This window comes from Saccopteryx bilineata, chromosome 4, assembly GCF_036850765.1.
Source record: "Saccopteryx bilineata isolate mSacBil1 chromosome 4, mSacBil1_pri_phased_curated, whole genome shotgun sequence".
In the NCBI taxonomy this organism is placed as follows: Eukaryota; Metazoa; Chordata; class Mammalia; order Chiroptera; family Emballonuridae; genus Saccopteryx; species Saccopteryx bilineata.
This window is the reverse complement of record NC_089493.1, coordinates 94,036,084-94,053,827: the sequence shown is the minus strand read 5'-3', so window position 1 is coordinate 94,053,827 and position 17,744 is coordinate 94,036,084. Positions and strand designations below refer to the sequence as shown.

The 17,744-nt window shown below is 44.6% G+C and overlaps 1 long non-coding RNA gene across 1 annotated transcript in view; it reads right to left on the bottom strand.

Moving 5' to 3' along the window:
• Positions 1-8,589: 8,589 nt before the first annotated feature.
• Positions 8,590-17,744, bottom strand: part of LOC136336092 (uncharacterized) — a 13,235-nt gene continuing 4,080 nt past the window's right edge. Inside the window, exons 2-3 of the long non-coding RNA XR_010731377.1 lie at positions 12,630-12,819; positions 8,590-12,397 (exon numbers count right to left, since the gene is read on the bottom strand). This is a non-coding gene — a long non-coding RNA (uncharacterized lncRNA). The remainder of the gene's footprint in view (positions 12,398-12,629; positions 12,820-17,744) is intronic.

The following is a 17,744-nucleotide window of genomic DNA, read 5'->3' as shown; positions in this document are numbered from 1 at the left end:
TTGGAAGACTAATCTGTAAATGTCCATATTCAATCGATGAGAGTTGATCCATTGCGTAAGATGTAACGTATTTGTATCTAAATGAGTACTTTTTTCTTACAATTATTAAAAATTAATAGGCATGTAAGCATAACTACAATATAAAATATTACAAATGTTTTATTATGCATTTATCATAGTGTATTATTCTTGCAATGAATAAAATGTTTCTTTTATTTATAATGTTGTTTTCTTCAATGTATTTTTGTCCTTTTTCATTGTAAAAAAGTTGGTCACCTTAGTTTAGTATTATGAAAAGTTTCCATTTCAACAGAAATTCTCTAGTTAGCTCACAAATAAGCTTTTTCTTTCTTAAAACTTGAAATTTAGTTCTTCATATGCATTATATCAATGACAAAACAAATTATACTCTCTTTTTTTGTTTTAAAATATTTTTATTGACCTTTTTTAGAGAGAGGAGAGAGACAGAGAGAAAGGGGCAAGGGTGAGAAGCGGGAATCTCTCACATGTGCCTTGACTGGGCAAGCAGGTTCAAACCCAGGACCTCAGCATTCCAGGTGGATGTTTTATCCACTGCGCCACCACAGGTCAGGCTCCTTTGTTTTGTTTTTGATTATTAAATACCTGTCAACCATTTCATTACAAAAAAATCTTGGGGTTAAGGGCACAGTGAATCTTTGTAAAACTCATCTAGGTCTCAACAAACAACAAGTGTTGGCAAAAAAGACAAGATCATAAACTGGCAATCATTCATAACATTTGTATATATATGCTGAGTAATTTTTAACAGTTTTATTGAGATTTAATACACATACCATATAATTCATATATAATACACATATATATTCAATATAATACACATACCGTATAATTCACCCATTTTAGCATATATAATTCAATACTTTTATTTTTTCCATCCAGTTACTATCAGATTTATTACTGACAATAACAAAATGAAAGTTAACTAAAATGTAATTACTTTTGAAAATCTTAAATCCATGTGGGGGGGCATGATGTGGTGTGTAGATGGTATTATATTGAGTTGTACACTTGAAACCTATATAGTTTGACAAACTGTATCAACTCAATAACTTAAAAAATAAATTAAAAAAAATAAAATCTCAGATCTGTGTATGACAAGATACTCCCAACTTCATAATTTTCAGTTAAGACCTTTGCTCTTAGCTCTAACTGCAACCACGTGGCAGACTCCAACGTCAGCTCCCAACTTCTGCAGTTCATCCAGCCAGATCTGCTTCTGCCAAAGGCAATCATTGGGACCTTTAACTTCTACCACCTTGAAGTGATGATCTTGGGAGTTCCACACCCCAGGTTGGGGAGGCTCCCTTGGTAATTCAATAATTTTTAGTGTATTCACTAAGTTGTGCAAATATCACTTTAAAACAGTTTTATCACTCCTTAAAGAAATGTGCTCAATAGCCATTACTCCCCCACCCCAACCCCCAGTTCTAGGCAACCACTAATCTTTGTGGTCCTATAGATTTGCCTATTCTGGGCTTTCATAGAAATGGAATCACACAATATGTGGTCTTTTGTGACTGGCCTTTCAATTAGCATAATGTTTTCAAGGTTCATCTGTGCCATACCATATATCATAAATTTATTTCATTTTATTGCTGAATAATATTTTATTGTATGAACATGCCACATTTTATTTATATATTCATCAATTGATGGACATTTGTGATTCCACTTTTGGCTATGTGAATAGTGCTGTGAACATTTGTATACAAGTTTTTGTGGAGAGGTAGGTTTTCATTTCTCTTGGTTCTATACCTAGGAATGGAGTTGCTGAATCATATGGTAACTCTGTTTAACCATTTGAGAAACCTGTAAACTGTTTTCCAAAAAGGATGCACCATTCTACATTCCCACCAGCAATGAATGAGGGTTCCAATTTCTTCCTATCTTGCCAATTCTTCCTTTAATCTGTCCTCTCAATTATAGCCACCCTAGTGAGTATGAAGTAGTATCTAGTGATATTGGTTCACATTTCCCTAATGGCTAATGATGTTGGGCATCTTTTTGTGTGCTTATGGGCCATTTGTATATCTCCTTTGAAGAAATGTCTATTCAGATTATGTGTCCCTTTTTTTTTTTCTTCTTTTCTTTTCTTTTAGTTTAAGAGAAAAAGAGAGATACAGACAGGGACAGATGGACGGGAAGGGTTAGAGATGAAAAGCATCAATTCGTTGCGGCTCCTTGCAAAGACCAGCTCGGCAGTGGGTGTGCAAGAGAGAAACATGCTGCAGGACTTTAGAAAAAACACACAACATAAAGAAAAAATGGGTACAAGGGACTGCCAACCTCTAGGACCAAGAGCTCAGATCTCTGCAGCCTCGTCATATTTATTTGTTTCTTTAATCAGCAAGCAAGTTAGCAGAGCATAGACTCAGGAACAGAGATGGATGATTAACTAAAATCTTGCAGGTATGCAGGAAATGGCTATAAGGCTCAGAAGCTGCCATTAAACAATTTTACCAGTGCTTGCCAGGGTAGCGTTCTACTCCCGCAGGACTTGGCGTTCTAAAGTTTGCATATAAGACTTGTTTCAGGGCAGCGTTCTAGTCTCTGGCCATTTTCCTACACCTCATGATTGCTTTCTTAAGCCTTGACTGGGGGGCTTCAGCTGAACCAGTGACCCCTTGCTCAAGTCACTGACCTTGATCTTGCCAGCAACCTTGGGCTTCAAGCCAGTGACCTTTGGGTTCATGCCAGTGATCATGGGGTCATGTCTGTGGACCTATACTCAAGCTGGGAACCCCACGCTCAAGCTGGTGAGCCTGCACTCAAGCCAGATGAGCCCTCACTCAAGCAGGCAACTTCAGTGTTTCGAACATGGGTCCTCAGCATCCCAGGTCAATGCTCTATCCACTGTGCCACCACCTGGTCAAGCTAAAATTTTTTAAAATAATATTTTCTAGTTTTCAGAGAATAAGTTTTTCACTTCTTTTGTTACATTCATTCTTGAAAGGTATTTTCTGTTGTTGTTGTATTGATTTCCAGTGACTGCTTTTACAAATTACCACAAACCTGGCACCTTAAAACAACAGAAATTTATTCTCTCACTGTTCTGAAAACCAAAAGTTTGAAATCACTTTCACTGAAATCAGTGTGTTTGCAGGGCCATGCTCCATCTGGAGGCTCAGAGGAATAGTTCATTCCTTGCCTCTTCCAAGTTGGTAGCTCCAATATCTGCCTCCTTGATTACTTTGCTTCCTTTTCTATATGTGTCAAATCTTCTTTCTCTGCCTCTGTTTTTATGAGGGCACATAATTGGGGTCTTACCTAGTGATCTTAAAGAGATAATGGAAAAGAAGGGGTAGGCAGGATATGTTGAAGGTGAAATCTACAGAATAATAATAATGATGTTGGGTTCCTTTCTCCTGAGCCTCTTTCCCTATCTGTAACTCCCAACTTCTTTAGAAAGTTTACTTCCTACTTGTGACTATGAATCTAGAATCCCTTATACTAGTGAATCAGAAAACGTAATGTCACTTTTCCCAAGAATGACTGGTTATACCACCTATTCTGTAAAATCAGATAAATCACTTTTCCCTCTTAAAACACATTAATGGCTGCCCAGTGCAGGTATATTAAAGTCCAAACTTTCTTCACTTGGTTCATAAGGTCCTTTATGACCAGCATTCATCTGCCTTCCATGCTTTTCTTGTGCCATACTTCTATCCTTTATTCACACCAAATTTATTTCAGTTCCCCTCAGGCCTTTGGACATGCTGATCTCTCTACCTAGCGCCTCTTTCCTTGAACCACTAAAGTTCACCCTTCAAGTCTCAACTTAAAAGTCATTTCCTTCAGGAAGCCTTCCCTGACCTTCAGTACAGATTAGGTAGCTTTGCTTTGCATTCCAGAACCTCTTCCATCATAGCACCTGGTACTTCTTTTATTATAGTACCTGTCACACTACACTACTACTGTATGTCAGCTTGTCTGTCCCTCATAGTAAATTGTGAGCTCCTAAAGTCAGGATACTGCCTCACAAAGTTGGTGCTTGATCAGTATTGATGGAATGAATGTTCATTCCTGGACTATAGTGAAGCATGCTCCCATTAACATTTTCATGCCCATTAATACTAGCTGAACAGTCAAACTGGAAAGAACTGGGATCTGGAATTATTAGACAGAGCCCACTGACATGGAGTAGATCCCAGAGAACACTGTCATTGCAGATGCTGGAAGGAAGTCCAGAGCAGCCTGGCATCAGATAAAAGCAGTCTATTAAAGCACTCACAATTAGGAAGATATTCTAATAAGAGGGCACTGGAACAGGTTTGGAAACACAAAGTGGTAGTGATAGATACCACTCAGAGCATTCGGTGTTTGTTGGGATTAGTATCTGTAACTTCTTTTTTCCCCTACCTTTATTGAGGTACATTTGATCAATAAAAAATATATGTATTTAAGCTGTATAACATGATGTTTTGATATATGTACACATTGTGAAGTGATTACTACAATCAAGCTAATATATCTATCATTTCATATAGTTACCTTTTTTTTCTCTTTCTTTCTTTTTGTGAGAACAATTAAGACCTATTCTCTTAGCAGATTTGGAGTACCCGATATAGTACTATTAACTCTAGTCACCATTGTGTTGAACATTAGATTGCCAGATTTATTTATCCTTCATATCTGATATTTTGAACCCTTTGAATATTTTCCTCATCCCTCAGTACTAAAAACCATCATTCTACTCTTTGCTTCTAAGAGTTCAACTCTTTTAGATTCCATATATAAGTGAAATCATTCGGTATTTGTCTTTTTATGCCTGGCTTATTTCATTTAACATCACGTCCTCCAGGTTCATCCATGTTGTCTCAAATGACAAGATTTCCTTTTTTAAGGCAGAATAACACACACACACACACACATCACATTTTCTTTACCCCTTTATCTTTCAATGTTGTTTCCATGTCTTGGCTATTATACATAGTGCTACAATGATCATGAGGTACAGATATCTCTTCAAGATAATGATTTCACTTCCTTTGGATGTGTACCCAGAAGTGAGATTGCTAGATCATATGTTAGTTCTGTTCTTAACTTTTTGAGGGATCTCTATACTGGTTATACCACTTTTTATTTTTATAACTTCACATACATAATCCCGAAGCCAAGTATATGGGGTAGGTATTACTATCTATTTTAGACAGGTAAAACTCAGGTTTAATGCTGGAATTCAAAGCAAGATCCTCCTGGTTTCAGAGCCTGTGCTCTTTCTTCAACATTAGCGCTTCTCAGATTTTAATTTGCACTAAATCACCTGGCAGGGGTGGGAGATCTTGTTAAAATGCAGATTCTTTTTCAATGGGTCTGAGTTGGTGTCTGAAATTCTGCAATTCTAATAAGGTCGCACTGATATAGTCGTATTAGTCTATGGATCACATTTTGAGTCATAACACTCTGCATAACACTTTACTTATTTTTTCAAAGAGACTTAGTAAGTCACCCAGGTCACACAGCTGGTCCATAGTGAAGGCAGGGTTTTTGTGTGTGTTTTTTCTTTTCTTTTCTTTTTTTTCTTTTCTTTCTTTCTTTTTTTTTTTTTCTGTATTTTTCTGAAGCCGGAAGCGGGGAGAGACAATCAGACATTCTCCCGCATGCACCCGACCGGGATCCACCCGGCACGCCCACCAGGGGGCGATGCTCTGCCCCTCCGGGGCGTCGCTCTGTTGTGACCAGAGCCACTCTAGCGCCTGGGGCAGAGGCTGAGGAGCCATCCCCAGCGCCCGGGCCATCTTTGCTCCAGTGGAGCCTTGGCTGCGGGAGGGGAAGAGAGAGACAGAGAGGAAGGAGAGGGAGAGGGGTGGAGAAGCAGATGGGCGCTTCTCCTGTGTGCCCTGGCTGGGAATCGAACCTGGGACTTCTGCACACCAGGCCGACGCTCTACCACTGAGCCAACCGGCCAGGGCCCAGGGTTTTTGTTTTTGTTTTTAAGATTTTATTTCTTGATTTTACAGAGACAGGAGAGAAAAAGGGGGAAGGAACAAGAAGTATCAACTCATTGTAGCTTCACTTTGTTCATTGATTGCTTGTCATACATGCTTTATCTGGGCAAGTTCAGGGTTTCAGACCCACAATCTCAGCAGTCCAGGTCAACACTACTAAGCCATCACAGGCCAGGCAAGCCAGGAATTTTGAACACAGATCTATTCAGTGTTAAAACTTACTCTCTAAATCACCAAGATATGCTGTCTTCCTCTATTGGCAGAAAACAGGGCCCCCAGCTTCCAGTCTGGGACTTAAGCGGAAAATCTAATCTCTGATAAATTGATGGGAGCCAAAAAGACTAAGAGGGTTACCTAGCAGACCTCTAGCAGAGCAAACAGGACCAGGGCTCAGTTACCAGACTAGAGCACAGGGTGGGACCCAAGTCTCAGGAACAAGATAGAAGCTGAGTTTCTAGAACTAGAACACAGCAACAAGGATGACTTGATGCTAAGACTCTAAGTATGGGTGAGAGCTCAACTATCCCTCCTGCCTGGGGCCTGAAATGGGGCCAGATGCTGGGTGAAACTGATTCTAAAGGTGTGATGAGGCTTAGGAGAGGAGAAAAAGGATGCAGGGTGGGAGCCAGACCACTCTTCCTGCCCTCCTCCCTAGGATTCTTAGCTAGGCTTTTCTAGGGCTCACCAGCATCCTTTGGGGCTATAGACCCCATTCCCTGTACTCTGTTTTACAACTTCCCATTCTCTTGATTTCAAGCCTTCCTCCACTTCAGTCCTCCACATGCACACTCTGTGTTTGCATGATAAGGTAGTTCTATATTTCAAGCCTTTATCCCATTGACTTTGCTCTGTCGGGATCTAGAACAATCAGCCTTGGATTTTTCTTTCCTTTTTCCTTTTTTCCCATCCTGACTGTCCCTCTGAATAGCCAGGGCATAGGTCTCTGGGAAATGGCGGAACTCAGAGGTGCTAGTATTGACTGAGTCTGGGGTCTGCGGTGGGGAGTGGTGGGCCTGTGGGAGCAGCACAGAGCAGGAAGAGAGTAGGGAGCAGGGTACATCAGATGCTTCTGGGCTGAGGCTTTTGCATCAGGAATCCAGCCATCCACACTACACCAGCTGTCAGCTCAAGGCTGTGTCAGAGTCATCAACTATATTAGGATCTTGGTCAGAACTTTTGGTTGACTTTTGGCTAAAGTCTACTTCAGAGCTTCCACAACAAAGGACAGGTACAAATGTGACTTAAAGAGTGAGTTACAGATCTCAAAACAGAAATGACTAGATAAATTTCCAAGCATAAAAAATAGGAAAATTCAGAATTGGCTTTGCAGAAGAAATGATCAGGAATCACTATGTCAGTGTTACTGTTCTAGGGAAAACAAAACAAACAAAAAACCTTTTTATTTTTTTACAGCAGAAACAGAAAATTGCCTCTGCTATCTTAGGATAATTTCCCATGATCCAAGAGCCCCCATGTACTTACTGTCACTTCTGCCCCCAGACAGAGTCTCTCTGTCCAAGTGACCCCTTCTCTAAGAGGAGGCGGTCCAGGGGCAAAGAAGAGGCAAAATAGGAGTGTTTGCCGGCATCCTCTTACAGATCTGTCCTCAGCCTCTCTGATTCATTTTTTAATTCATTTGCTTCATTTTTGAGAGAAGATTACTGTGCATCCCCTGGAGATTCTGATAATCATCGAAATGCAGGTTTCTTTTTTTTTTTTTTAAAGGAGAGAGAAGGGAGGGGGAAGGCAAGCATCCATCTGTTGTTCCACTCAGCTGTGTGTTCACTGGTTGCTTCCCATGTGTGCCCTGACTGGGAATCGAACCTGCAACCTTGTAGTTTCAGGATGACACTCTTAACTGACTGAGCCAACCAGCCAGGGCCCGAAATGCAGGTTTCTTGAGGGAGAAACCCCATGATCATCCATGACTTGATACCTCCAAGAACTACAAACATTTCGTTTTTGTATATTGCAGTAAAAACACCCTCCCAACATACATTTTATACACACACATAAAAGGGTCTGAACAGTCCCACTTCAACAGGTAACTCTGTAGAGTGGGGCGGTAGGGGACAAGGGGCTGCGCTTCTTCGGCTTTATAGAAGATTCGTTGTTTGACTATTTAAATTAATGAGCATTCATGTTTTTAAAATTCATTTTTAATTATAGTTGACATAAAATATTATATTAGTTTCACGTGTATGACACAGTGATTCAACATTTGTATATTCCTTACAAAATGGTCACCACAATAAGTCTAGTCACCATCTGTTGTGATACATAGTTATCATATTATTGACTCTATGCTGTACGTTGCTTTTCCAGGAGCATTACTCTTGTAATTTGGGGGGAAGAAAATGAGGAGGAGTGAGAGAGGAAGGAAGGAGAAAGAGATGTGAGAGAGGAAAAAGGGCAGAAAGAAAAAACAAAACCATACACATAAAAAAACCCCAGAGCGACAGGGAGAGAGGGAGGGGCGAGCAGAGATGAGCACCTCCACCCTCTCCCTGAATAAGATCCAGGGAATCTCATCTATGTCCCTTACTCTGCAGGAGCAGTTGGAACCCTCTTAGGGACAGCAGCTGTTCACCCTCATTGGTACATTATTCATCATGTATTTTATTTAGACTTATCAGGGTTAAAAGAACTCAAAGTAAAGATATACATAATAACTTTTGGCCATTTAAAACATCAAAATAATGAAAATATTTAAGGAAACTAGAGGCAACAGGGAGGGCAAAGGGAAAACATAAAAAGAACACACTGTATTGGACAAGAAAGAAACTAGTTTCAATAGCAACAAATACTAGTTTGCTTAAATGCTGGAGTCTTCTACTCCCTGTTTGAGCAATGACAACCTTGCTTCCTATAGGTTGGGCCAGAAAGGTAGACATAGCTGCCTTCATCGCCCTTACTTCCCCCAGAAAGCCAGCAGCATTGACCAGTGGCCATGAGGAAGGCTGCTCAAGACCCAGCCCTTGCAGACCATCTCCAGCTTACCTACCCCAGAAACCTCCCTGATTGCCCTGTCCCCTCACTGCTCTGCCTTTAGTGACAGCAATTCTGCATTCCTACATCACTATACTCAATTTTTCAGTTATTTTGCATATGTTAACCATTGTCACATATTGGCCATATGTTCATTAACCTGAAAACTCTTTGAGGACAAAGAGGCCTCTGACTTGCCTCTTTATCCCTTTTGGTGTCTAGGTGTCGCCCGTTCCAGAGAAAGTGTGCAGTGACCTTTCTTTCCCCTCTGCCACTTCTCTACTTCTTCTCCAGTGACATTGCCAGAAGCCAGAAAGACCGTGGTTAGCAGATGACCGCGCAAGCACGTCTATCTAATTCTAGCCAAGGGCATGAGGAAAAGGACAGTGCCCAGGGACCTGTGGCCTCTTTTCTGAGAGGACACAGGGCTAATAATAGGAGGGGAGATTAGAGAGGGATTTGAACTGCATTGTTATCTCACAAGAATGGTGTTTGAGAACCTTTTTTCCCAGCTCTTCCAAGAGCTGCACCCTCCCTCCTCTGCACTGTGTCTATGCAGGAGTGCTCACAGTCTTTCACCACTTCTCTTTTTATCTGCTCTTTTCTTTCAAAGCCCATCCATTCTCCTTCCTCCTATCCCCATTCCCACCTTCCTCTCCAGCCATCCTAATTCCTCAGCCCTTTTCTTACCATTTTCTTGCCTCCTGCTCCTGTTCTCCCTACATCTCTGCCTTGCTCTGCTTCCTCCCACCACTTCCCACAAGTCCTGCCCGCTTATCCGTCTTCTCACTGCCACCCCCCTCAGGCCCTGTGCCCCTCTCCTCTCCTCCAGAATCCTCACTGTCTTCAGCTTCGGGAATGAGATTTGTTTTCCGGGTTGGTGGCCTTTGTCTCCCTTTCCTAACACATTTAGACCAGTTTCTTGTCCACTCCTCCCTCTGCCCCATTGCTGGGCTCTCTCTCAAAGCTAAGCTGGACAAGCACAAGTAACAGAGGCTGGGTGAGCTGACAGCCTCCAATCCTCTAACAACTAGCAATCATCACCATCAGACACCAGGCACAGGGACACCTCTGAGAACAAGACCCAGGACAGGCAGCCGTGAGAAACACCTCCCCAAGCCCAGCCCGAGAGCTATTCTTAGGAACTAAGTACCACAAGAGGGCCTTTTCCTTTGTTTTACACCACTCCCATGGAGCTGCTTTTGGCAGCCAGGACTGTAATCTCAGGTACAAGGGGCCCAGGAACAGTTAGGCCAGGCTTGAACCTATGCCCCCTGCCCTGGCTTCTCAGAGCCATGAGACTCTGCCCTTGGGGCAAGGTCACTAATCCCCCGCCCCTTCCCCTGCCCTTGCCATGACACACACAGACACGCCGCTGCACAGCTCTGCCCCTTTCTGGAGTCCTAGCTTACTCACTGCACAGCTGAAGCTTCACCCCGCCAGCCCTACCCCTGCTACTCTGCTGTGCCTCCTGGGTGCCCCCACGGACACTTTCTTGGCTCTCCCCCACTCTTTGCCAACCAACTACCTCTCTGACTCACTTTATACTCCTCCTACTCAGAATGGGTCAGGCCCTTTTTTCTAGTAAATCCAAAGCCTTTTGATAGAGGCCCTTCTTTCCTTGCTATAGGTAAGGAAGCTAAGGCCCAATTCTGGCCCTTTAGACACCAAGGAGCCTGACCAGCTTAGTCCCTAGACTAGTCCATGGGTCAGAACCAGTCAGGGTGCCCGCTGCCCCTGAAAAACTCTCCTGAGAGCAAACATCAGCCAGTGCCCCAGGCTCCTCCATTCCAAATCAGACCCAGAAAAGTCACTTACCCCATCTCCCATGGCTAGCAGGACCTGCATGTTATGTGCATTTTTTTTTCAAGAAAGACTGAGACAGACAGAAAGGGAGAGAGATGAGAAGCATCAATTTGTAGTTGTGGCACTTTAGTTGTTCACTGATTGCTTCTCATACGTGCCTTAACCAGGGGGCTTCCAGCTGAGCCAGTGACCCCTTGCTCAAGCCAGTGACCTTGACCTCAAACCAGCAACCTTTAGGCTCAAGCCAGCAACCATGAGGTCATGTCTATGATTCCATGCTCAAGCCAGTGACCTCGTGCTCAAGTGAGCCCATGCCCACACCAGATGAGCCCACATTCAAGCTGGCGACTTCGGGGTTTCTAACCTGGGTCCTCAGTGTCCCAGGTCGATGTTCTATCCACTGCACCACCATCTGGTCAGGCTCTCTTTGCATTCTTAATCATTTTCTAATATTTGTGTAGAACTTTGGAGCATGTATAACAAAGGACCGAATTGAAGTCTGGCATAAACCCTTGCCTGCATACCCAGCAGTAAGAATACTACACAGCTGCAGCGCTCAGACAGAGAAGGATCAACCTTCCTTCCACCCTCCCACCTTTTGGAGCACCAGCCAGGGTCCTGCTCCCAGAGACCAGTAGTTATCACATGGCTGGGTTATAGGTTGGGACAGGTAGAGGCATTTGTACCATCAAACCAGGAACATTATCTTTCTAGGTATATTTAAAATACTGAGGCATAAGCAAGGAGTAGAAGCTAATTGTGTTCCCAAATGCTCTCTGGGGTTACCTCCTGCCCTCCAGCCTTCCTTTAATGCTTGTAACCTAGAACACAGAAGGCCAGGACCCGTCTAAGGTCAGTTGATGTGAGCTAAAGGACGTAGGCCGGGGCTTTCCCAAGTTCTGTTCCGAGCTCCCTACATATGTATCTGGAGATGAGGAGAGAGCTTGTTGAGCCTCCCATTTGCAAGCCCCCTTTATGGTGGTGAGCATCTCAACTCTCTATGCATTTATTATAATAAAGATGGGAATAGGAAATCAGAACCAAAAAATGTAAAAGAGAATGGGGAACAAAATAAGGGTATCTATTATCACTCCTTCTTCCATGTTAGGGATTGCCTGGTCTTAAAAATAAATCAAACTGTGTTACTTGGCCCTCTTCCCCTCTAGTTGCTGTCTAATCTCTTTCATTTCACTGCCAAGCTCCTCAAGTGCATAGTTTACACCCACTGCCTCCACTTCCTGTTCACTCATCGTTTCCTTCATACCTCACTGCAGCCTGGCTCTGCCCTGCGACTCTACAGAGGTGCTTGCTCCAAGATCCTTCAGTCTCTGTCTTCCTGACATAAAGTCTTTCTTTGGCATCTGACACTGCAGCCACCTGTTCCTCTTGAAACACTTCTGGCTTCCAGGAAGCTGCCCCTTTCTCCTGTTCCTTGGCTCTCTTTGTGTCGCCTTCTTCATTCTTCATGGGCTTCTCTTCCTTTTTGCATCTTGGTACCGTGGGTATCTCCTCGAGCTTTACCTCTCCTCTCCAATCTCATGGCTTCTTCCACTGTTCCTGAGGCAGTCAGTGTCATTCAGCAGCCTGCCTGCCAGTCCCATAATTCCAATTTCCTACAGGGATGACAAGTATCTTCCAGCAGATGCCCCATTGTTACCTCCAACTCTCCCCAACAAATACTTGGTCCTTCCCCCTGCCTGCCCAAGAGCTGGTTCCCTTTAGCCACTATCCCTGTCCTTGCCAAACATCACAAAGTCTGTCAGCCAGGCATTTTTTCCTTCCTTAGAAATCCTTCCAGCTTCGCCCTTTCCTCTTCACATCTATTAGCTACACCCTCCTCCTGACCTTGATTGCTACTTTGTCCTCCTCTTGGGTCTCCTTGCCTCCTGCCTCTTCTTCTCTTCTCTTTCAAAGTGCCCAATAACACTCCTCTGAGTTTCCTCAAACTCTACTTTCACAACGTCACAGTGATTGCCCCTGGTCCAGAGCTTTAGTCACTCTTCATTGCCTCCAAGATGTTCTTTATTTTGCTGGTCTGGGAAACATGGTAGTGTAGGTAGAAAGCACGATGGAAAAAGACATACCTGAGTTTGAATCCCAGCATCACACTTGCTACTTGATCTTGAACAACCATGTAGTCTCTGTGGACCCAGTTGTTCAACCAAAATATACAAGTTAATTGACAGGCAAATGTGAGCATTAAGGGAGATAATATATGCATGGTACCTGGCACACATAAGCTCTCCAAACATGAACAGCCCTTTTCCCTCTTCTACAATGTGACCCCACCTAAAATTTCCGGACTCCCATAGTCCACCCAAGAAAATATCCTCTGGGTCCTGACTACCCCAGCATGCCATCCCCTGCCAGGCCTTTGGTTATGCTGTGATTCTGACCACCTAGACCTCATCCTCATTCCCAGTGCTTCTCAAAGCCTTATCCTGCTTCCTTCAAGCCCCAGTTCAGGCACCCACCTAGAAACCGCACTGAACAGAGCTTCTCTGCCTTTGGTTTGTTCTGGATGTGGACCACACTGTGTATAGACCTGCACCATCTTCCCTTGTTTTCCAGTACTGTGTTACTTGTGGCTTCCTGAGCTGATGGGACTGTCTATGAGTCAGAGGCCATGTGGTCCTTCTGTGGCTCCCACAGAGCTGGGCATACAGCAGATCTAGCAAGGCATCTGATTAAGGGACTGACCAGGACCCAGTTGGATGGTGAACGGAAGAATGAGGTAGGCTGGAAGCTGGGAGAGAGGCACTCCCGGCAAGTTCATCAAACACTAATGCCTTGTCTTGAAACTGACTGGCTACAGAAGGTAGCTGAAACTGTGTGTTATAGAAGTGGTCCCCAAACCCCGGGATGCAGACCGGTACTGGTCCGTGGGCCATTTGGTACCGGTCCTCAGAGAAAGAATAAATAACTTACATTATTATTTCTGTTTTATTTATATTTAAGTCTGATTGATGTTTTATTTTTAAAAAATGACCAGATTCCTTCTGTTACATCCGTCTAAGACTCACTCTTGACGCTTGTCTCAGTCACGTGATACATTTATCTGCCACTCTAAAGGCCGGTCCATGAAAATATATATTTTCTGACATTAAACTGGTCCATGGCCCAAAACAGGTTGGGGACCACTGTGTTATAGTAAGGTGACCAATCGTCCTCCTTTAGGGAGGACAGTCCTTCTTTTGTAAGTTCTGTCGTCCCTTGAAAAGTGTCCTCCTACATGTCCTCCTTTTTGATGTTGGAAGACTAATCTGTAAATGTCCATATTCAATTGATGGAGAGTACACCCATTGTGTGTGATGTGACGTATTTGTATCTAAATGAGTACTTTTTCTTACAATTATTATTAAAAATTAATAGGCACATAAGTATAATTACAATATAAAATATTACAAATGTTTCATTATGCATTTATCATATCATAGTGTATTATTATTGCAATGAATAAAATGTTTCTTTTATTTACGATGTTGTTTTCTTCCATGTATTTTTGTCCTCCTTTTCATTGTAAAAAAGTTGGTCACCTTAGTTATAGGTCTCTGTGCAGAGACATATGCCTATGTACCTACATGTATATGTGTGTAAGCGTGTGCATTTGTGTGCACTCACCTGTATTTATGGTTGGGGTAGAGACAGGGAGACCTGCTTAAGGAAGCGGAACCTCTGAAGAAAGGAAGTCCAGAGGTTTTTTTCCCTTGGGAAGGATGCTGCTAATTCTCAGCTTCTTGGCCCCTCACTGAGCAATTACCATTCACTCCTAGTAAATTCTATGGTCTCTACCTATCTTGGGCTGACCCAGGTCTGGCAGCCACCGGGATGCCTGTGAGCAGATCCTTATGTGGAGGAGCCGGGCCTGTGCTGGGGCCCCAGTTGGGGCCCAACACAGAGAGAACAGTGTGCAGGGCTCCAAGTTGAGACACCAAAGTGTCCAGCAGGTGACTCCAGGATGCTGTTTTCCAGTTTGTCCAATTATTTCATATCATAATACCCTGGCCATTCTCTTCCCGGAGGTTGCTAATACCTCTGCATCCTAAGTTTGGCTCCAGCTCAGAGGTGGTCCCCACCTCTGAGGGTTTTAGTTTAATCTTCTTCTCCTCCACTCCCCACTCCTATTTCCTAAGGCCAGGCCAGCTCCCCCAGGCAACTCTGCTCAGGGTCCCTAAGATCTTTAGCCACACAAATGAAATCTAGCTGATGGTTGGCTATAATAGCCAAGCAGCCTCTACCTTGGGGCCTCTGCTCCTGTCAGATGTCCTTGGCTGATGTCACCACTTAACCTGGGCCACTCTGGGTAGACCTCAGCTCAGCATATTGGCCCGTCATGAGGGCGAGGCTATGGCCTGCCCGCGGCAGCGGTGCCTCTCCTGGCCTCAGGGCTGGGCTACGGGCCTACACGGAACCTGGGACAGCCTGAAGACTTGCCTCCTGGTCATGACGCTCCCAGGGGCAGCAACAATCTGAGCAGAGGATTCCACAGCAGGGCTGAGTCTCCACTTCATCCTGGCCCAGACCATCGCTTAAACCAGGTTGATTTAGTGGGGCTGAGGCAGACGTGATGCAAAGAACTGTGGCAGTGTCACCACCCTACCTACCTGCAGTTAGGTCTGTGTTCCTAACAATAAAAGCTGCCATGTAGTGAGGGCCCACTCTGTGCCAGACCCTTTACCTGTACACACTTTACTGGTCTTCATAGCCCTGGAAGGGAAATGTAGCTATCCCCATGTTAAAGACAACAAAACTGATTCAGAGGGTTTCTGTGACTGACCTCCACCATACAGCTGGGAAATAGAGTGAATCTTTGTGACTGACCCCAAAGCTCACCAAGCACGCCCTCTGAGGCCTCCAAACCAGAATCCAGAAGGGCTAAGTCCACAAGCCTTCCTTTCTGGTAAATTGTGCCTATTCAAACACTCCCTGATGGCAAGATCCACCTTCCCAAACACCCCAAACAAAACTGTGCCAGCCTAGTCCACATTTCCAGCTGTCTACTGTCTATCGGAAAGCAGAAACTCTGGACTACAGGGTGAGGGCGGGGCACAAAAGGATACAGAAAATTTTTGAGCCAGCAGGAAGACAAAAGAATGACAAGAAGGAGCAGCTGTTTGTAAAGGGAAACCTGAGATAGGCACAAAGCTCAAGCCCTAATCCCAGACTCATGTGGAGCCAGGGTTGGGGTCTCCCCAAGGTCAGGGATTTCAGGGGCAGGCGGATAAGAGCATTCAGCCCCACTCCAGGGTGGATCCCTTCCCCATGTGCGCAAACAGCTGACTCCTCATTCTTCTTCTTGAGCCAAGCCCTCTGCCTCTTTCTGCCCCTCTTCTGTTCTCATCCCTTTGGATTTGGGGGCTTCTTTCCACACCGGGGCCTCCTTTAACTTGCCCTACTGTGCCTCTCCTCCCCCCATTCCTGTAAGTAATTTTAGCAACTTTTGCTCTAAACTCTCACTGGCATTCACAGCAAATGGCCCCTGTTTGGGCCTGACACTTGATCAGGGTGGTGACAGAGCCCAGACAAAGCAGGCACAATGCTGGAGAGGGGGAAAGGGAGGGGTAAGGGAGACAGATCACCTTCCTTCCACTTCAGGCCTTATTTGGTCTACCTTTGTGAAGGAGCCTTCCTTCAGTCCCTCTTTATTTATAGCGTTTCACTCTCTCTCCTTTGTCTTGTCTGCTATCACTCTGTAGCACACTCCAGTGGGGCCCTTGGCCCCTATCTCCCTGTACCAGGAATGTGCATGTGAGCAAAGGCACTGGCTATAAGTTCAGGCTTGGATTTCAATTCTGAAAAACAGTTAAATACAGTTGCCCAGAAGATGGGTCTTTATTTTGGTCACCATTAGAGACTTATTAAGTAGAACGCCTGGCACATAGTAGGCATTCAGTAAATAGTTGTTGAATGAAGGAATCAGCAAAGCTGTACTTTATATAATAATGAGCAGAAGGAAGAGAATCATTTTGCAGCCGAGAGCAGGTGCCTGAGGGTTGGGGAATGAGTGGGATCTTTAAGGACATCAGACCCTCCAATCTGTCTCCAGAATGGAGATCCGAGGCAGAGAGTCTAGAGGCAGCGAGGCCGAGTTCTACTCTGGATTGGGGTGTGGAGAACAGAAACACTGCAACACCAGTAGGCCAGTGTGCCCAAGCCCGCCAGGAGGAAAACAAAGCACAATCGATATACTAAACATAGAAATGACTTCCCAGAGCCACAGCCACGGAGGTTGGCCCATGGTAAAGACACGGGCTTTGAAATGGCTTAGCCATGTCCCAAGGATTCTTGGTGCAGGTGGCAGCTTTGAACTTGGAAAGCTGGAAGGGATGAATGAAAAAGAAATTTTGCCAAAGCATTTCTTCCTGATTAAACTGTAGATGTAAGCTTTACAATATAATTCAACTATAAAAAGTAATTAACCTCTAAAAAGAGAGAGAGAGAGCTATTTGGCCCTTCATTGCCAGTCCCTGGGTAGGCTTCGTTCATCAGCACCTGGCAAGGCCTGGTCGGGACCCCCAGAGCTTGTTCAGACAGACATGTTAACATTGGGCCCATAGGGGGCTGTCTCAGCAGCTAAATAACCCAGCACTGCAGAGCTGTGGCTGCACTGGACAAGGCCCCTGTGTTAATGGTCTACACACACACACCCCCCGCACTCCATCCCACCTGCATCCTTCCCTTACAGCTGCTCAAAGCCCTCAGCTACCAAGCAGCCCCCACTGAGGCCCTTGCCTGAATCGTCCTTCCCTGCTGTGGCCACCCCACCTTCAAAATGTGCCCACTCTGTCCCCATCCTCCCAGGCCTGCCACTCTGCTTCCAAGCTGACAGCTAATCAGATGGGTTAACACACATGCGCCACAGAGCCGCAGTTGGGAAGGAGGGTGGATTCCAAACCAAACTACGCAGCGGTTGCCTGGACACGGAACCAGCGAGGATTGCACACCACTGCCGGGAGAGCG